The sequence below is a fragment of the Silurus meridionalis genome, chromosome 3, assembly GCF_014805685.1.
Source record: "Silurus meridionalis isolate SWU-2019-XX chromosome 3, ASM1480568v1, whole genome shotgun sequence".
Taxonomy (NCBI): domain Eukaryota; kingdom Metazoa; phylum Chordata; class Actinopteri; order Siluriformes; family Siluridae; genus Silurus; species Silurus meridionalis.
In genome coordinates this window covers 1,259,439-1,281,991 of record NC_060886.1, presented here as the reverse complement: position 1 = coordinate 1,281,991, position 22,553 = coordinate 1,259,439, and positions in this window count along the sequence as shown.

Genomic DNA, 22,553 nt, shown 5'->3' with positions numbered 1-22,553 from the left:
AAATAAATGTACACATACCAACACACACTAACACATTCTAAAACACACACACACACACACAATACTCAAACACACAGACACTCTAAAATAAATGTACACATACCAACACACACTAACACATTCTAAAACACACACACACACACACACATAGACACACTCTAAAATAAATGTACACATACCAACACACTAACACATTCTAAAACACACACACACACACACACACACACACATACACACTCTAAAATAAATGTACACATACCAACACACTAACACATTCTAAAACACACACACACACACAAATACTCAAACACACAGACACACTCTAAAATAAATGTACACATACCAACACACTAACACATTCTAAAACACACACACACAGACACGCCAATACATTTACACATACCAACACACACTAACACATTCTTAAACACACACACACACACACACACACACACACACACACATACACACTCTAAAATAAATGTACACATACCAACACACTAATACCTTCTAAAACACACACACACATTCTAAAACACACACACACACACACACACACACACACACACACACACACACACACACACACACATACACACACACACACAGACACACTCTAAAATAAATGTACACACACACACACACACACACACACACACACACACACACACTAACACATTGGAACACACACTAAAACACTTTCTCTAAACTCATTCATAATCACATCTGAAACCCTGATTTTCTTCATTTGACACACGACTGCATGTGGACTGGTTTTACTCAGAACTTCCTCTAAAATACTCCATTCTGGAGGAAGTGAGATCTGGAGAACAGAGCAACCTCCTTTATATAAACCTTTTTTTAAAACCTCCTGCTTATCACCATTTTTAATCATCTGATCGATCTATCGATCTATCTATCTATCTATCTATCTATCTATCTATCTATCTATCTATCTATCTATCTATCTCCTCATCTCAGAGCTCTTTATTCATTTATTCATTATTTGAACTGTATATATATATATATATATATATATATATATATATATATATATATATATATAATAACTGTAATTACGACTACAGAAGTGAAGTCTTGAACTTAAAGCAGTTAGCATGCAGGTTATATATGGAGCAGATAATTACATACAGTAATACCCAATGATAATAAATGTGAAAATCTAAAGCACTTATTTTTAACAGCTTCAGCAAAACCGTTGTGTTCATGCTACCTAATTAACATGCTTATTCCCACTGACTTGGTTGCACTTACGAGGACATTTACAAGACGGACTTTTCGAGGAAATCCGAACGTCGTCAAAATGGTTCAAAACAGTTGTTCAGCTTTTTTTCCTGAACCGTTTACACTTTGGTGTTTTCTTCCCTGTAGAATTTGCGCAAAAATACACTTCATTCCAAATCCCCAGGAAACCCGAAACGCACGGAAATAAATGCACAAAAATGTGATGTGATGAGGTGAATATCGACACTTCTGCTGGAGATGATGTGTGTGGCGGTGCAGCTGTGGCTCCAGTGAAAGGAGAAGTGTTGAATTGTGTTCATTGTGTTTCTTGCTTTAGTGATGAACTTCTCACTGTATGAGATCCTGTGTTATGCAGCGCTCTGTTCTACTGCACTTCTCTGTAATACTGATGGTGTCTGTAGACGTGGTTTCATAATAATGGGATTTAAATTTGTATTAGTTCTGGCAGGACACCACTGAATTCCTTACCATGAATCATATCACTTAGTGCACCAGCTTCCATAGTGCAAGTGAACGAGTGTAAACTGATCATTCAAGTGGAACTGGAAGATTGACCTTTGTTCTGTTTCAAAATCAGCTCCAAGTTCTCAACAGGTCAAAGTGAGCAGCTTATATAACACCTGAAATACAGCAGACTCAGCAGATTCAGCAGATATTTACTACATCGTTGTTTAATTTTCACACACACACACACACACACACACACACACACACACACACACACACTGCTGTGTAAATATATTCTATTTCACTTTACACTTTTGATTTGCAATAAAGCGGGATACATTTTATCCAAAGCCTAAACTGACGTCATGGTTGTGCACCATCATTCATTATTTATATAGAAGTAATAATCCAGGTGTTGGTGTGAGGTGTTACAGGATGTTGGTGCACGATGTGGAGGTCACACCCTGCTCAAGTCAAGTCAAGTCAAGAGGCTTTTATTGTCATTCATACTATACACAGTGGTACACAGTACACAGTAAAAATGAGACAACGTTTCTCCAGAAACCTCCAGCACTGAGGAGTTCAAGCTGTCATTGATGTTTGCAGAGCAAAACTGCCCTGTTTTCATTACACATTTCATAAACACCTCGTTACATCTACAATACTGCTGCTCCGAATCGCACCCAGAGATAAAGTAGTGCCAGAGGATTCACATGCAGCTGTAGCGTGTCTCTAATAATGAAGCTGTTGGAGTGAACTTCTGGTGCTGGTTTTCTTCTCCGGTTCATCTACAATGTTCACCTTGTGTCTCAAACCGTTTATCAAAATCCAAAAAAAATGTTACTACGGTTACGGGTGTTTATAATCAGCGCAGTAATTTAGATTCAACCGCAAACATCCTGCATGTTAAGTGTTCTGAACTCACACCTAAACAACTCACAGCTAATCACAATCCACTATTCACACCTGAACTCCTTCCAGCCAATCAAAATCCACTATTCACACCTGAACTCCTTCCAGCCAATCACAATCCACTATTCACACCTGAACTTCTTCCAGCCAATCACAATCCACTATTCACACCTGAACTCCTTCCAGCCAATCACAATCCACTATTCACACCTGAACTCCTTCCAGCCAATCACAATCCACTATTCACACCTGAACTCCTTCCAGCCAATCACAATCCACTATTCACACCTGAACTCCTTCCAGCCAATCAAAATCCACTATTCACACCTGAACTCCTTCCAGCCAATCACAATCCACTATTTACACCTGAACTCCTTCCAGCCAATCACAATCCACTATTCACACCTGAACTCCTTCCAGCCAATCACAATCCACTATTTACACCTGAACTCCTTCCAGCCAATCACAATCCACTATTCACACCTGAACTCCTTCCAGCCAATCACAATCCACTATTTACACCTGAACTCCTTCCAGCCAATCACAATCCACTATTCACACCTGAACTCCTTCCAGCCAATCACAATCCACTATTTACACCTGAACTCCTTCCAGCCAATCACAATCCACTATTCACATCTGACCAGGATGTGATGTTCAATAAGTCAGAAGACTTTTGGTCTCTATATTTCCATACACATTAACAAACACTATGACATCATCTAAAATTCCTATGATTCTGTTTTATAGATTATGTGCTTGAAAGAGCTAAAATATGTGTCCTCATGAGTATAGTGTGTGGTTTCCATGCTCCTCCATGCTCAGCAAGACTTCCTGACGCACGTAGACTGAAGTCCAGGAGATGTGCGACAATGCTATAAAAGATTATCGTCCGTCAGCAGACTGTAAAGCGGCTTGCGGTGATGAATTGCGTTATCGCTCACAGGGACAGAGGTTACAGATTAATATTCGCACAGTGCTGCAAATTATATTTTAAGTGCAAACACATCTGTGTTGTAGGACAAACCGTCCACACATATACACACAAACGGCTGGTGTGGTGCACATAGAGGCACTGCGCTTTCATATATACACATTTAACCCCAGAAGATTCCAGTGTAACAAATAATGTAGCTTTCATCATGCATAATGTTTTGCATTATAACACTGAGTGGTAAAGTGAAGAACACTGATGATCTTCATCATGGCTCCTATTAGTGTGTGGATTTATTTATTAGGCAGCAGGTGAACATTTTGTCCTCAAAGTTGATGTTAGAAGCAGGAAAAATGGGCGAGTTTTAAGGATTTGAGCGAGTTTGACAAATTGTGACATCTAGACGTCTGGGTCTGAACATCTCCAAAACTGCAGCTCTAGTGGGATGTTCCTGGTCTGCAGTGGTCAGAATCTATCAAAAGTGCTCCAAGGAAGGAACAGTGGTGAACCGGACAGGGTTGTGGGGGACGAAGCTCATTGTTGCACGTGAGGAGCGAAGGCTGGTCCGTGTGGTCCAATCCAACAGACGTTCTGATGCCGAACCTCTATATGCATTTCTCTTCAGTTGGAGGCCACTCTGTGTGAGGATGGTTCCACATTAAAATCAATAAAGCTTCTTCTAAAAACCCGAGCAGCTCTGCGGTATGAATTTACACAGGATTAAGTTCTGTACTCTCGATGATCCACACAATACTGCACTGGTTTACTCAGTTTTAAGCTCCTTCTCAGATCTTTTTCTCTGTGGAACTCTTTATTATTTTGAAAGTGAACACCGGAAACCTGCTCTCATGGCGGAGTACAGTTGTGCTCTCAGGTGTAAATGAAAGTCTGAAAGGAAAATAGGTTCATTGGAGAGCAGACAGTAAATCAATCCAGTAATTAATGGATAGAGAATTAAACAACACATTCATTTATTAGGACACAAAAAAATGTATGAATTACCAAGCAACAAATTAGTTAATTGAGGAATTGATGAGCAGCTACGAGTAATCAGTGAGCAATTAAATTATTATTAATGAATACAAATGAGTATCAAGAGCTACCAAATTTGTTAAAGGAGAGAACCATTTACATCAGAGAAGCCCAAACCTTTTCCTGTCTTCTTCTTCTTCTTTTGGCTTCTCCCATCAGGGGGCGCCACAGCGGATCATCCGTCTCCATCCCCCGCCTTCTACATCTGCCTCTTTCACACCAACTACCTGCATGTCTTCCTTCACCACATCCATAAACCTCCTCCTTGTTCTTCCTCTTTTCCTCCTTCCTGGTGTCTCCATCCTCAGCATTCTCCTACTGATATACCCCATGTTCCTCCTCTGCACATGTCCAAACCATCTCAATCTCACCCCACTCACCTTGTCTCCAAAACGTCCTACATGCTGTCCCTCTAATAAACTCATTTCTAATCCTGTCCATCGTCATCACTCCCAACGAACATCTCAACATCTTCAGCTCTGCTACCTCCAGCTCCACCTCCTGTCTTTTACTCAATGCCACTGTCTCTAATCCATACAACATCTCAGGTCTCACCACAGTCCTATAAACTTTCCCTTTCACTCTCACAGATCATTATATTCAGATGTAATGTTTTTGAAAGTTCCCGTCATTTATATATAAACAACAATAAATTAATTGAAATAATTTGCACAACTAATTTATTATTTATCTATTTTTTAGCTTTGTATTTCAGTAAAACATTAAAGTACAAGTAGAAACAATCCAATTTCTTGTACAGCAGATTTCAAAACTTAACTTCATAAGTCTGTGTCGGATTTTCAGATCTCTGCAATTTATTTTTATTTGATTTTTTGGTAGTAAAAAGTATATATTTTCTCTTTTTCTTTTTCTTCATACAAAAAATAAATAAAATAAATATATACATATAGTTTAAGTCTATGTAGTCTAAGTATAAATTACGATAATTTGACTTTTTTTATATATTACAATGACCATAGCGATACGACAAAATTGTACAAATATTTTAAGTTTTGTGCAGCAGGCAGCTTATACTCCACCCTCCACTCGCCAACCCACGCATGTCCACGCACCCACCACCACATAACACAGGGCATATACATATGTATAATCTATATAGAATAGTGCTGTAAATTGCTCTGTTTTACCAATTCATTATTAACGATGTTAGTTAGATTATTACCAAATTACCTTACACTACCCCATACTGATCACCATTCTTTAAGACATCTAAGTCAACGATCACCTATATACATATACATATACATATATATATATATCTACTGTCACGTTACTGAGCAGGCGTACAATAATGTTGACATTTTCACATCTTTTGATTGGACAGTCAGAGAGCGTCACCAGTCATAGCTCACCAGAGGTGGCAAAAGTACACACATCCTTTACTTAAGTAGAAGTACAGATACTCATGTTTTAAAATTCTCGGGTAAAAGTTGAAGTACTGATTATACATTTTTACTCAAGTGAAAGTAAAGAAGTCTTGGCTCAGACATGTACTTAAGTAAAAAGTAGTTATTACTTCTACCTGTTTTAGCTGTTAACTGGACCTCACATCATATTAATATTTGACAAACAGACAGACAGACAGACAGACAGACAGACAGACAGACAGACAGACAGACAGACAGATAGATAGATAGATAGATAGATAGATAGATAGATTGATTGATTGATTCAATTTTATTGTCATTGCATAGTACAGGTAGGCAGCAACAAAATGCAGTTTGGCATCTACCAGAAGTACAAAATGTAGCAATCGTGCAAATAGTGCAGATAAACATGTATCATATGTACAGCATGTGGTATGTATGTAAGCATATGTACAGTGATTAAATATAAAGGCTATATCAGTGCAGAGACGTGTGGACATCATTAAGAGCCTTTGCTATGTTTCCACACGGACAGTTAATGAGGTGATACCGGAGAAAGTGCACCTCTTCAAATCAAGTCAAGAAGCTTTTATATATAATTATAGACATTTTACAGATTTGAATGATGTTTTGTTTTTATCTTACAAACAGTACATTTAAGTTTGGTACACCATTATGAGGGAAAAACCCACAAAACGCCACCTAGAGGGTAAATTCTGTACAACATGGCGGATTTGGTGTTTGATTTGAGACTTGGCGCAAAAATAAAACAAAAGTTTACTGATTAAAAGAATTTTTTGGTGAAGTTTATTTATTTATTTTATATTTAAGTAAAGAAGGGACGTCGTGAATAAGTGTATGTTTTGCTGGAGGTTTTAATTTCGCCTCTTTTATATTTATTTATTTATGTATTTATATTTTTTTATAAAAATGGTAGAAACAGAACTGCGCGCTGAATTGATAGCGTTAATACAGTTTAGTAACAGGAAATCAGTTGTTCGGCTGAAATCGGCGCGCAGTGAAAATAAAAATTTATATTTCACCAAATCAATGGATTAAAACTAAAGTAACGAGCCGCTTTTGAAAATGTAAGAAGTAAAAAGTACAGATATTTGTGTAAAAATTTAATGAGTAAAAGTAAAAAGTTGTCTGAAAAATAAATAGTGGAGTAAAAAACTGATACCAAAAAAATCTACTTAAGTACAGTAACAAAGTATTTGTACTCCGTTACTTCCCACCTCTGGAGCTCACAAACCGCATCTATATCAAACTGCACAAACTCAAATATATTCCTGTGGATTCAACAGATAAAAACAGTTGTTAGGCTTTTTCATGAACTGTTAATTTTTTTGTGTTTTCTTTCCTGTAGAATTTGCACAATCCTTTGTTTAATGTAAAATATCGCTGAAGTGATTCAGATAGGACTCCACTGAAGGCCTGGATTCAGCAATGTTGTGGTATAATTTACTAACTCTTCCATTTGAAATTAGAATCTTCACTAGTTTGGCAGTGTTATAAAGCTGAAACATTTCCTCAAACGAATCCATCATCGGTCTGTCGTAATTTATCGCCGAATATCCACTGCATATTTATGAACAGCTTCCTGCCCGGCTTGCCGGATCCTCTCTGACCGCATTAAACTTGGTTAAAGTGATTTGTCAGGTGGTGAAAAATAAATCATAATTAGAAGTGGAGCGAGACTCAGATCCAAGCGCGAGCCTGCAGGAGTGTGTAATGACTTTAACAGATAGATTAGACATGACATGATCACACCGTCGCTTCTCGGCCTGCCAAGGTGTCTGTGACAAAATCGCTTAAAATCTGCTGATCCTCAAACTGAAATGACGTCCTTAATCATAGCAATTGGATTAAACAGAGCCTCAGTCATTCTGGCTGGCTGGCTGGCTGGAGAGGATTTAGAGAAGCAGGTGTACAAGCTCCTGGAAGAAACGAGGTAAAGCATGTTGGATATTAGATAAAAAAAAAAGAAAAAACCTCAACAGATGGGCAGAATTACACAAAAATGCTTTTTTTCCCAGACACACATTCCAAATCCCTTGAAGGAGATGATCTCTCATGTTTTTCCTTTTTTTTTTTTTACCTGAGTGCAAGTTCTAATCCCCTGCTTAGATATGCTTCTGAATGTACTTCAGTGTGAACAGCAAAAGCAGTGTGTATAAGAACTCTGTGAATAAAGGATGCAGGTCAGTGTTCCATCCTCCTGCACATCAAACCTTCATATGAAAAGAGTTTTCTTTAGTTACACTCACATTGAGAAAACAATCTCAACAGAACCATGGGGTTACACTTGTGCTGTGTTTAGATTAGACAGATCCGAAGTGTGTAGATTGGACAGTGTGTAGATTGGAAAGATCAGAAATGTGTAGATTGAACATCATGTAGTTTGCATTGATCAGAAGTGTATAGATTGGACAGTGTGCCTTTTGGACAGATCAGAAGTGTGTAGATTGGACATTGTGTAGATTGGACATTTCAGATGTGTGTAGGTCTGACAGTGGGTAGATTGGAGAGATCAGAAGTGTGTAGATTCGACAGTGTGAAGATTGTGCTGATTAGAAGTCTGTAGATTGGGCAGAGTGTGGATTGGACAGATCAAAGGTTTGTAGGTCTGAGAGTGTGTGTATTGGAGAGATCAGAAGTGTTTAAATTGGACATTGTGTAGATTGGACCGATCAGAAGTGTGTAGGTCTGACAGTGTGTAGATTTGGCAGTGTGTAGATTGGACTGGTCAGAAGTGCATAGATAGGGCAGTGTGTAGATTAGACAGATCAGAAGTGTGTAGATTAGACATTGTGTAGATTGGACATTTTAGATGTGTGTAGATTGGACATTGTGTAGATTGGGCTGATCAGAAGTCTGTAGATTGGGCAGAGTGTAGATTGACAGATCAGAAGTTTGTAGGTCTAAGAGTGTGTGTATTGGAGAGATCAGAAGTGTTAAGATTGGACATTGTGTAGATTGGACTGGTCAAAAGAAGATGGACTGGTCAGCATAGATTGGGCAGTGTGTAGATTAGACAGATCAGAAGTGTGTAGATTAGAAAGATCAGAAGTGTGTAGGTCGGACAGTGTGTGGATCGGACAGATCAGAAGTGTGTAGGCTGGACAGTGTGTAGATTGGACAGATCAGAAGTGAGTAGATTGGACAAATCAGATGTGTATAGATCTGAAAGAATGTAGATTGGAAAGATCAAAAGAGTGTAGATTGTACATTGTGTAGATTGGACAGATCAGATGTTTGTAGATTGGACATTGTGTATTGGGAAGGTCAGCACCATGGTGTTATGCTTGTGCTCTGGTCACAGTTGCCCACTGAACCACTCTATACATTTTCACTTCAGAGTAGTAAAGAACTGCATGTTGCTCTGAAACCTAATGGAGTCAGCAGAAACATACACATTCAGATGGAGTGAAGGAAAAGTTTAACATGAAAATACTCTGATAAAGTTCACAGAAAATAACGATTCACTGTCCTTCATTTGTCTCTTTTTAATAATGCTTGTGCAAATAGTTTCCTTGATTCTTTATCAATTTACATTCATTTGTTCATTATTCACAGTTGTGTTCAAAATTATTCAACCCCCACTGAAATTGATTGTTTTGGTCGGTTTGACATTGATTATGATCATTCAGTCATCCTGCTTACAATTAAATCAAAGAGGCACGTGTAGGTCAGACAAATATAACATAACATTTATAATGAAATAACCACAAATGTCTTTTCTGAGCTCACATCATTATCAGTTTTATTCAACCCCCAAGTGACATTCAATCTTAGTACTTAGTACAACATCCTTTTACAGTTATAACAGCTTTTAAACGTGAAGCATAGCTTGACACAAGTGTCTTGCAGCGATCTACGGGTATCTTCGCCCATTCATCATGGGCAAAAGCCTCCAGTTCAGTCACATTCTTAGGCTTGCGCACTGCAACTGCTTTCTTTAAGTCCCACCAGAGGTTCTCAATCGGATTTAAGTCTGGTGACTGCGATGGCCACTTCAAAATGTTCCAGCCTTTAATCTGCAACCATGCTCTAGTGGACTTGGAGGTATGCTTGGGATCATTGTCCTGTTGAAAGGTCCAACGTCTTCCAAGCCTCAGGTTTGTGACGGACTGCATCACATTGTCATCCAATATCTCCTGGTACTGAAGAGAATTCATGGTACCTTGCACACGCTGAAGCTTCCCAGTACCTGCAGAAGCAAAACAGCCCCAAAGCATGATTGACCCCCCACCATGCTTCACAGTAGGCAAGGTGTTCTTTTCTTCATAGGCCTTGTTCTTCCTCCTCCAAACATAGCGTTGATCCATGGGCCCAAACAGTTCTAATTTTGTTTCATCAGTCCACAGAACACTATCCCAAAACTTCTGTGGTTTGTCCACATGACTTTTGGCATACTGCAGTCGACTCTTCTTATTCTTTGGGGACAGCAAGGGGGTGCGCCTGGGAGTTCTGGCATGGAGGCCTTCATTACGCAGGGTGCGCCGTATTGTCTGAGCAGAAACTTCAGTACCCACATCTGACAAATCTTTTCTCAGTTCCTCAGCAGTCACACGGGGACTTTTCTCCACTCTACGCTTCAGGTAGCGCACAGCAGTCGAAGTCAGCATCTTCTTTCTGCCACGACCAGGTAGCGTTTCAACAGTGCCCTTTGCCTTGAATTTGCGAATGATGCTTCCTATGGTGTCTCTTGGTATGTTTAACATCTTTGCAATCTTCTTATAGCCATTGCCCTTCCTGTGAAGAGTAATCACCTGTTCTCTTGTCTTCCTGGACCATTCTCTTGACCTCACCATGTTTGTAACCACACCAGTAAATGTCTAGAAGGAGCTGAGTATCACAGTCATTTTAAAGCTGCCTAATTGGTGCTTATTAGGCTTTATTGCTGCTCCCTGATATCCACAGGTGTTTTCAATACCTGATTGAAAACACTTCATTGAACCTCTGTTCTTCAGAGTGGTAGTCTTTAAGGGGTTGAATAATTATGTCAATGAAGAATTCACAAAAGAAACATTTACTACTGTATTACAAAACTAATTGATGTCATTTTAGTTGCATATGGTTCGTTAAGAAGTCCTTGTAGGATTTCATTCTGAATACAATTACAAATGTACACTAAATTCCCTAAAACCATTTACAGCATTGGGGGTTGAATAATTTTGAACACAACTGTATGTGCAGCAGACAATCCAACCTTTTGTACAACCTCAAGCACTGGAAGGCTGTTTATATGCGGTATACATATGTAGGATTTACATTTACAGCAGAAACTTTTCTTCAGAGAAACCTACAACTGTGCAGTTAAGGGTTAAGGGCCTTGCTCAAGGGCCCAGCAGTGGAAGCCTAGTACCTTACCCAGTGAGCTATCACCTCCTCATGAACACTTACGCTTTAGAATTTCATTTGTGTAATTACATGATGTTTAATTTACTCAGGTTTTTCAGAGGCCCATCAGTGTCAGGACGAGGGCAGGAACTGAGAAGTAAAACAAAGTTTCAGATACCTTTGGATCAGAGTTTTTACCTGGTGAGAAATCGAGGATGGTGTACCTTTAATTACATTTTAGACCAAAGGTAAAGCCTGAAGCATTCATCAGTTGCCTTTGGAGTCCAATTATATCTTCTCATGTCCTACAATATTCATAATTCTTGCTAAAGGTACAAAAAGGTTCCCTCAATGCCAGCATTTTATATGTATGGCATTAAGATTTGGCAGACACCCTTATCCAGAGTGACTTACAATTCTCTTCTTTTTTTCATGTGGCACTTTGAGGGTGCTGGGATTTGAACTTAAGCCCAACACCACAACCAGTGGGGTACCACTTCCTCTGCACATGCAGAACTAATCTCTGAGCATTAGAACTCTATAGTCAGTGTTGTCCGTATATAAAGTTACACTCTTCCTCCACCCAGGACACGTTCTGGAGTGGGGTTTAGGGGCGGAGCTTTAAAATAATCGTAGGTTTAATGTAACAGAGGAAATCCTTTAAATTCTATGGATTGTTGCATCTTATTTATTACTTTTTGTGTTTGCAAAATGTTAGACACAAAAATCGTCTAATAGCAGTGTTTTTAGTGGTAACTCAGTGGTTAAGATTTTGGAGTTCCGATCTGTAGGTCATGAGTTCAACTCGGTTATACAGAACATGTGGATCGTTCTCCGCCGATCATCATGCACGAGTAGCCGAATGGTTGTTCGGGGGTTGAACCCGTTGCAGCGTCGCTGTATGTCAAACGTCTCTGTGGCAGATTTGCCCAGTTTCATGCAGAATTACACGTTTGCTCTTTGTTATTACTTGCTGTCCGTGATGAAATCATCAGACCAGAACCAGTCAGCAACGATAGTCTCGAATCTTTTTGATATCACCTCGTACAGTACATCATTCACACACTCATGCTTATGGTGTTTTGTATTGTTTTAAGGTTCATAATCACACCCTTAATATCATCCAAATAAGGTTCCACATTTTGAGTCTGGTTCCTCTCAAGGTTTCTTCCTCATAACATCTAAGGGAGTTTTTCCTTGATTTTTCCTTCATCATCAGGAAAAAAGAAACATGGTTCACTTTGATTCTTAAGTTCCGTAAAGCTGCTTTGAGACAATGTCCATTGTGAAAAGCGCAATAGAAATAATCATGAACTTGAACGTCATTTGTTCGGTACTCCATCCTTTCAACAAGTGAATGGAATTAAAATATTTAAGTTAGTAGGATGAGTCCAATCCAGCACTGCTACTGTGAGCTTATCCAATCATGTTCCTCTTCATATTCATACAGCACTGAGATTGGATGTCATTCATACACCACTTTTCATTACGAGCTTGTCCAAGACCTCCATTTTTAATCTTGGTTTCAGCCTGGTAGCATTAAGACAACCGGAACCATTAAAGTGTCCAGAATACGAGTCCTTTAGAACCATATTGGAACTAAATATCCAGATAACTTTGTGTTTGTCTTCTTTATCATCCACAACATGGAGCAGTGTGTATTTAACACTATCTAATGTATATATTAAGTCCTGAAGTTTTTGTTTGTTTGTTTGTTTGTTCTTTTTTTTTTTTTTTTCTTTCCAAGAATATAAAAATCATCTATCATTCGCTCCTGGAATCTCCAGATTGTTTTAACGTCCCAATTTATTACTAATCTGCTTTAAAAGTGTATCTTCTACCCCAAGGGTCTCATGCATCATTATCCATATTGTTTTATTGTATGTGCAGATGAATCCTGCCTCCTTCAGCACTCAGCTGGGTGCCATTACTTTTCTGTGCCCTGAGGTTTGTTTGTGCAGCTGAGTTTAAATAAAGAAAGAAATAGAAAGACAGGAAATAGAGTCTGGCCGAGTGAACAATAGAATTCAGTTTCTGTTCAACTTGCAGTTTCTCTTGGTTTTCTTTTGCACCGTCACGATTGAGTTCTGGATTCTGATTGGTCAAATCATGTTGCTTAATGTTCTGTATCATAAAGACGAACTAAAAATTATCAAAACACATAAGCTATAACCAAGTTCTGTTTAAATATACATTAAACATTCACTTATTTCTGAGACTTTAAACCGATACAGTGGCTGTGGAAAGTGTGGAGTTGTGATGTGATGTGGAGATCGGATCATTTTTGTGACTTGGTTCTTTCAATCTTATTTATCAAAATCTTAATTTTTTGTCATTTGGTTCAATTTGTTCCGTTGATCCTTCACTCACCTTCATAGCGTCTGTGGGAGTCAAGTGACAAAAGAACAAACGACTCAGACCGGAGGACTCATGAGATCAACTACTCGATTTTGTGTCACGTGTACTGCACTTCATAGCGTCTATGAGAGTCACGTGATAAAAAACAAACGATTCGAACTAAAATGGTCACGAGATGAACCACTCATTACTGTTTCCTGAACATAACCTATGGAGATTTTACTATGTTTTGCTCGTTCGAGTCCAGTAGAAAATGAACGAATCGCTCTTTGAAATGACTCGTTGTGAGTCACATTAAAGACTCAGTTTAAAATGAATGAATCGTTCATAAACGACCATCGCCAAAATGTCACCCTTTTATGTTTTTTGAGAGACACGTTCATGTGACTCGGTAATGAAATGGTATGAGGATTTCTCAACTCAACTACATGGTTTGTAAACTTTGTCCATCACTGAACTTATATCATAGATATTCATCAGGCATCGTTTCTATATTAACAGTTCATTCACGAAGGCTTATACAGCGTTAAACAGAGATGTAGCTGAAACGGATCTCATTTAATACTTCATCAGATGATCGAATGCTATGCTAACAGGCTAAACTAATGTTAGCTAATTTCTTTTGATGATAGTATTAATAATAAACGGCTCATTAAACGTGATGCATGATTATACATTTGGTTCAACCGGCTCAATCTTAATGATCTCATTCACGCTGATGAATAAATCTTTCTCCGTAGATATAGCTGATGTGCTGAAAAAAATCTTCTCTACAGTGTGATGCTGTAAAATGTGTAATGTATATATTATACCTTGGGCCATTACACTGTTTGTATGATGCAGACGATCGGTTCTGGGCTACAGAAGCTTGCCGGTGCTAATTTACAGCAGTGTTTTCCTCCTTTGGCAGCCACTGCGAAGGGTTTTTGATCCTCAGGCCTCCGACTCATCATGTTGATGCAGTAAGGGAGAGAGATTGGATTTAGATCAATACATATTAGAACATTTTCTACAACCAAATCAGCAGAGCGTAATCATTGCCAGCTTGGCCAGATGATGGTGTAGACAATGTGCCAGGCAATCTGTAGATTCTGCCAAGGGATTTATTGGACATCAGAGGTCCAAGCTGCTCTAACACATGGCACTTGGCGCAAAAGAGGATGCATGCTATCAGAAAGAAAGAGAGAGAGAGAGAGAGAGAGAGAGAGAGGCGATAAGCAGTGAGATTGTCAACTTTACAGCCAGACCTCAAGAGGACTCTACAAGAAAATATCTGTAAAACAGTTCCTGCTTGGACTGCTCACGAATGGAAATGTGGAAGTGTAGATTCTGGAGATGGCATAGGGTTACAGTTAGCAGTGAGAGTTAGGATTACTTTTAGGGATTATCCAGAGCAACACAAGCATTCATACAGCTGAGCAGTTATGGGGTTAAGGGCCATACTCAGGGGCCCAGGAGTGGCAGATTGGTGTGGTTCTGATTTGAACTCGTGATTCTCAAATCCAAAGTCCAATGCTTTAACCACTAAACTCCCATCTCGCCTATCGATCAATACAATCTTTATGATGCCACGGCTATAGAAAGCATCAATATTAATAGATAATATTTGATAATAGCAACCTACTGTATTTACATATTCCATTATCCACTGTCACTTCACACACGGATACATACACTGACAATTTACACATTTCTTTTCTTTTCTTTTTTCTTTTTTCTTTTCAATTGGCAGTTTACACTCTGTTTTTTTATGTAGCATCACTTGCAATATTGCAATCATTTATATCAGTGGCGGGTCGTGCATTTGGTACCTGGTTTATAACAATTATAGAAACCATCAATACAATACAAAAACACAATATAACAACACGTGGCATTACAGAGAGACGTTTCACATCTGGAGGTGAAAACCATTTTACTAAACCCAGTTAAGACTCCAAACTCCTACACTACAACCACAACTGTGCACCTACAACATCTGGAGCAGTTCACAATCAATATTTGTCTAATAACATGACAAAAACATTACAAATGTAAATAAAATACAACCTACTCACCAGAGACGCAGACTCATAATGTGCAGCGCCCCTCAGAGGCTGTAATCCAGTGGTACCACTCGTATTCACTGGTCTGGAAGTGTTGAACCCTTTCCTGGGCTGAGACACGCTAGCTAGCTTCAGGGTTGGACGACCTCCTCACCATGTTCAAAATTTTATTTTTAAGTATGTCCAAAACCAAATCAATTTCTTTTCCTCTGTAGGCATAAAAAAGTCTAACTCTGATGTATGAACGTGTGCAGAGCTTCACACATGTTTTACCAGTCGAACTCGGCTGTAACAGTTTCCCTCTGACCAACCAATCAGAGGATGGAAAAATGCTGACGCTACTCTGGGCCAGTGATCTGCCCTGTGAGGAGAATCTGAAATCTGATTGGTTAAAAAAACAGAGCTTTTTCTTATGGAGACCATGGTAAAAGTCCAGCAGTACTGATTCTAAAGGCCCTGGGCAGATTAGATTGACATGGTAGCACATAAAGGATGAAATCTGATTGGACAAAAAATCTAACATCCACATCCACGTACTGGAAGCAGTGCAGCCGAGAGAAACACTACGACATGAAGAGAAGAAACTGTTCCCTCATAGGATCAATAAAGTACATCTAAATCTAAGTCTAAGTTTAAATCTATTTGATTTCAGAGTCTGACATGTAGTGAAATGCTTTAAAAAAAAAGTTTAAAAGCATTAAGTATAAATAAAAGTGTCAAATATTAAAAAAGTATAAAATATATATAAAAGTATACTATACTATAAAAATAAATGTAGAATAATAAGACAGAAAGGGATGGATATGGACATGAGACAGTGACAGTAGTCCAGATTTAAAGTGTCACAGTGTCATTAAAGTGTTTATGTGCTGTATTGAAGTGTCACTGCACCGTGCCAGTCCAGGGTTAAAGTGACAGTTGTGCAAAAGAAGGAAAATGTAGGCAGAGAAGTCCATATAGGTTGCGTTTCTCTATTCTAGAGAAGTGCAGTAGAACAGAGCGCTACAGGAATCTCATACAGTGTGAAGGAAAGCCGTTACTAAAGCGAGAAACCCAGTGAGCACAATTCAACATGTCTCCTTTCACTGGAGCCACAACTGCACCTCCACATACATCATCTCCAGCAGAATTTCCCTCACATTTTCCTCATAAAAGATTTCTGCATTTTTCTTTTGCATTGTTTCAGCATATTACGGTTTTCCTGGGGATTTGGAATGAAGGCAAATTGTTAATGTCCTTCTCAGTGTATCTCCGAACAAATCAATTTCCTCTTCTCTGTCAGACATTATGGAAAAAAAACATATTTTACATCCACACAAATATATTTGAGTTTGATAGAGATGTTGTTCGCGAGCTCTGACCATCCAATCAAAGGACAATGGGATTTGATGCCTGATAGAGGGCCTTGGAGTGTCCACTTTGAAATTTGATTGGTTAAAGCAACAGTGGTTGAGGAACATGGATTAGAAGCTAGTCTTTATTGTGATGGGTATAAGGCAGTACCATTTGTCCCTGGCAGCACGTGATGTGACGGCTGAAATCTGATGGAATAAAAACTCTAACAGAAAATTACACTACTAACTAGCAGAGAAGCCCTTGCTGGCCCTGATGGCCCTCCACTGGGGTTAGAGTTAGGATTAGATTTAGGTTAAAGTCTTACAAAAAGTGGGTTAGGTGTTATAGGTTAGAGTTAACATTTATGGTTAGGGTTAGGTATAGAATTAGGTGTTTATAGGACTGTGGTGAGACCTTAGATGTTGTATGGTTTAGAGACAGTGGCATTGAGTAAAAGACAGAAGGTGGAGCTGGAGGTAGCAGAGCTGAAGATGTTGAGATGTTCGTTGGGAGTGACGATGATGGACAGGATTAGAAATGAGTTTATTAGAGGGACAGCACATGTAGGACGTTTTGGAGACAAGGTGAGGGAGGTGAGATTGAGCTGGTTTGGACATGTGCAGAGGAGGGACATGGGGAATATCAGTAGGAGAATGCTGAGGATGGAGACACCAGGATAAAGAAAAAGAGGAAGACCAAGGAGGAGGTTTATGGATGTGGTGAATGAAGACATGCAGGTAGTTGGTGTGAAAGAGACAGATGTAGAGGACAGGGGGGTATGGAGACGGATGATCTGCTGTGGCGCCCCCTAATGGGAGAAGCCTACAGAACAAGAAGAAGAAGAAAAGAAGAAGAAGAAGAAGAAGAAGAAGAAGAAGAGGTGTAGAATTAGGTGTCAGAGTTAGGGTAAGGATTATTATGGGTAAGTAGGGTTAGGAGTTTTGGTTTGGAGTAGGGTTAAAGATTAGGATTAGGATTCGAGGTCATCGAGGCTCGAGGACAGCAAAAGTTGACTAAGCAAAGCAACATCTGCTTATGCCTACTTTGTGAAGAGCCATCATGAGGAGCACAACAGGAACAAACCTTTCCATGATTTATTAATATAATTAATATAATACGCACTAATACTTTTTTCATATTTTTCTCTCAGTCCTTCTGTTCACACTGAGACGGCGTTTTCAGTCGACGTAAATGTAGCTATTTAAAGACGCCCTCCAAAGTGGACACATTTGAAACCCCTGTGTTTTACATCACAGTGTGGACTGTGTGTAAAAACATCGGCTTTCGAAAATGATGATGCAAATAAACGGAAATTACGCGGGTCGAGGCATCATACGTTTTTGCTAATGCGCAGTACAGGGACGTGAGAGTTTTCAGACGTTTCAGTGTGGATGAGCAACTTTTGGGAAATGATTGAAAATAAAAGTGTCGACGCAGAGCTTTTTTAGACGCTGTTTTTAAATGTATACAGATTAGTGTAGCCGTAGCCTATAATAGTGACTTCCTCTTAACATCTGTTGGCCAAATATCGTTCACAGCGACAGTAGCGTTAGTAGCTCATATCGGAATTCTCTTTGCTGTATTGTTTTGATGCCATGTGTTTTTTGTATTCTGTTTTTTTCCATCGGCACTCTTTCACATCTCCTGAGTTTTCGCTTTTTTGTTGACTACAGATTTTCTCGTGTTCGTATTGAAACAGTATAAAACTTTGTAAAATGTATATAATAGCTAATGCTCCCAGGAGCTCTGGCGAATGGCTCACTTTAGAGAAGTATCACAGTATTACAAAAATAAAATCTAAAACTGAACAATTTCAAACTTCATGAGGATATTTATGATCTCCTTGAGGACATGGCTCAGCAACAACATCTGCAGGAAAGAAGAATACAAATAGTATTAAAAAACTACAAAGTTGGGACACTGTGTAAAATGTGAATAAAAACAGAATGCAGTGATTTCCAAATCTTATAAACTCATATATTATTCACAATAAAACATAGAAAACATATCAAATGTTTAAGGAAATGTAGAATTTGAAGGAAAAAACAAGGTCATTTTTAATTGGATGGCTATAACACTTTTTTAAAAAGGTTTGTACGGGGCAACAAAAGTCTGGAAAAGTATGTTTTATTAAACTTAAACAGTTGAAGAAATATTTTGCGACCAATGAGGTTAATTGGCAGCAGGTCAGTGAAATGATTGGGTATAAATAATCGTATAGAGGCAGAGTCTCTCAGAAGTAAAGATGGGCGGAGCTTCACCAATCTGTAAATGACTGTGTGTACAAACTGTGGAACAATTTCACAATCATGTTCCTCAGCATCAAAAATGCAAAACAGTTGAATATCTCATCATTTACAGAATATAATATCATCAAAGGTTTCAGAGAATCTGGATGTTTCTTTGTGCTCAAGACACAAGAGTGAAAATCAATATTGGATGGCCGTGATCTTCAGGCCCTCAGGGGCCACTGCATTTAAAACAGTCATGATTCTGTAATGGATTCACTGCATGGGCTCATTAACAACTGCAGAAATAGTTGTCTGTAAACGCAGTTTGCTGTGTCATTCACAAATGCAGGATAAATTTCTATTATGCAAAGAAGAAGAAGAAGACATGCGTGAACATGATCCAGAAATGCCACCATCCTCTCTGGGCCAAAGCTCATTTAAAATGTACTGAGACTGGTCTGTGGACAGACAAATCAAATAATTTATTTCTTTTTGATAAACATGGTCCTTCGTACTAAAGAGGAGAGGGACTCTCCGGCATGTTATCAGCGCTCAGTTTAAAATGCCACATTTCTGATGGTAAGGGAGGGGGCATTAGTGCCTGTGAAATGAGCAGCAGCACATTTTTAAAGCTCCATCAGTGCTGAATGGTATATACAGTTTTAGAGCAACAAATGCCTCCATCCAGAAAAAGTGTTTTGCAGGGAAGACAATGTTTATTTCATCAGGACAATGCTAACTGCATACTGCATCTTTTGCAATAGCATGGACTCTTCTACTAGGAATCCATGGTATTGTAATAGATGCAGTATGCAGTTAGCATTGTACTGATGAAATAAACATTGCCTTCCCTGCAAAACACTTTTTCTTTCTCTTGTCTCTTGAGCACAAAGACACAAGGACACCCACAACTGTTGAGCAGCTAGAATCCTGTATTAGACACATATGGGAAAACATTCCTCTCCCCATACTTCAGCAACTCGTCTTCTCAGTTTTCAGATGTATACTGTATGGACAGAAGACACTACACAGTGGTAAACATGGCCCTGTCCCAACTTTTATACAACAATAAGGACACTTATTAATCCATATCCTTCTCTTCCCGTCACCCTCTTCTCTCTCTCTCTCTCTCTCTCTCTCTCTCTCTGTCGAGATAAACATGCTCCTGGGGTTCCAGTGACCACTGTTCCTGCCCCTCTCCTCTCCGTGGATCTTCCCACTTCGTCCAGGCCTGCCTCTGGATAGTGTTCTCTTCGACTGGAGGCCACTCTGTGCAGCTTGGGACGGTTTCTCATCAACACCTTGGGTGGTTCCATGAAATTCCATAAGAGTAAGAACAGGAGCTTTGAGGATGGATTGGACTGTAGTTAATGTCAACAGTCTCCTACACTGACTCAGGATACAGTTTGCTTCTGATCATCATCACTGTACCCCGCAACATCGTTTATCTGCTACAAATGGACATTCGGTGCAACCCAGATGAGGATGAGGTTCCCTCTTGAGTCTGGTTCCTCTCAAGGTTTCTTTCTTATGCCGTCTCGGGGAGTTTTTCCTTCACCACAGTCGCCACCAGCTCACTCATCAGGGACAAACTTACTTATAAAGAACATATTCACTTTTAATCACCACATTATCTGTGTAAAGCTGCTCTGAGACAATGTTCATTGTTAAAAGTGCAATACAAATAAAATGAATTGAATTGAATTGAATATTGATTCATGAAATTTTGCAAATCATTGCGTTCTGTTTTTATTTGCATTTGGCACACTGTCCTAACTTTTTGAAAAATAGGGTTGTATAATAAACACTAAATAAAGGGGTTAGTCAGGTTTCATTACAATACAATGACGACGCCCACTGTTTGTCACCGAGTATCACAATTTTATTAGCATTTTCATTCAACTCTTCAAGTGCACACGATTGGAACAAAAAGAAAAACACAATGTAAACCGAAATCTTTTCAGTAGGTTAGTTCTGCATAAAGAATATTCAACACTACACGTGAAAGGCCGTGTAAACGACTTTATTCATCAGGACAGTGGGTGGGACGGTGCGGAGTCTGCACCTAGACGCACCACCCCCCAGACACTTCCCATTACAAAAAAACAAAACAAAAGGCAAATGGAAATTAAAAGACCGAAGCAACGAGAAGTGCAAGGCCACTTTTGGAATAATTCATGACATCAGACCAAAACGTAATCAAGCATGCATACTTACAACAGGGTGCCAATATATATAAGTATATATGTCTCTCTCTATATATATATCGGCAGAATCGGATCAGTTGGGCACAAGTTACAAACTCGTTACACTGAGTAAAAGCTGTACAGATTTTGAGGTACTGTCAGTGATTTCAAGACTTATCCACAAACCATCACGTAATAAAAACAGGAAAATCAACAGGGGGCGTGGCTTGTATTATCATCAGCCAATACATATACCACACCCCTTATCACCCACCAACCCCGCCCCCTTAACCAGTGTCGAGTGAAAGTCTAGCTAGTTAGCTATATAAGCATGTAGGACGACTGGAAAGGTTCAGATAACTTGCTTTCGTCTGTGGAGTATTTGTAAAAATAATAAATAATAAATTAGAGCTATGAAGAAGTGAAATGCGTGTAAGTGATGGTTGGATTGGGTTTGTTGTGTTTTATATAATGGCAGGGGAGTGAACCTGGAACTCATCATCGTTTCCATAGCAACAGGTAATACACGGGGGAGTGTGTGCTGACGAACGCTCGGCATTAACATATAAAAATAAGCATGTTATCGCTGATACAGCAACATTAAGACATTCATGGAGGGAGTCTCCGGTATCAGGGGGTTGATAGAGTCAGATAAAACAGGAATGATCAGAAACCTCAAGGCAGCATCACTCACACTTTGCTTATGATATGTTCTGACCTCTTGTTGCCATGGTTACACTGCTAGTGTCTAGCTACAGAAATCCGTCTAGATCTGTATCTCAGCGGTGCCGACCATGCCGAGAGGAAAACCTCAGCAGACTCTCACACAGAGAGAAAACAGATTCCGAAATCACACCAGACCTGCAGGTTGCCAGTGTGAGTTCAGAGAGGTGTAGCATTAGCATTAGCATTAGCCAGCTAGTTTGTTGTTCATTTGTTTTTCATTATCTGATTTGTGCCAAAGAAAAACACAATACAGTAACAGAGGACTGAGTGGACTAGTATCTCCTGACTTTCTGTAGGCTCGGAATAATGTGAGGAATTTGAAGGTCAATTTTCATGCGTCGAAAAGA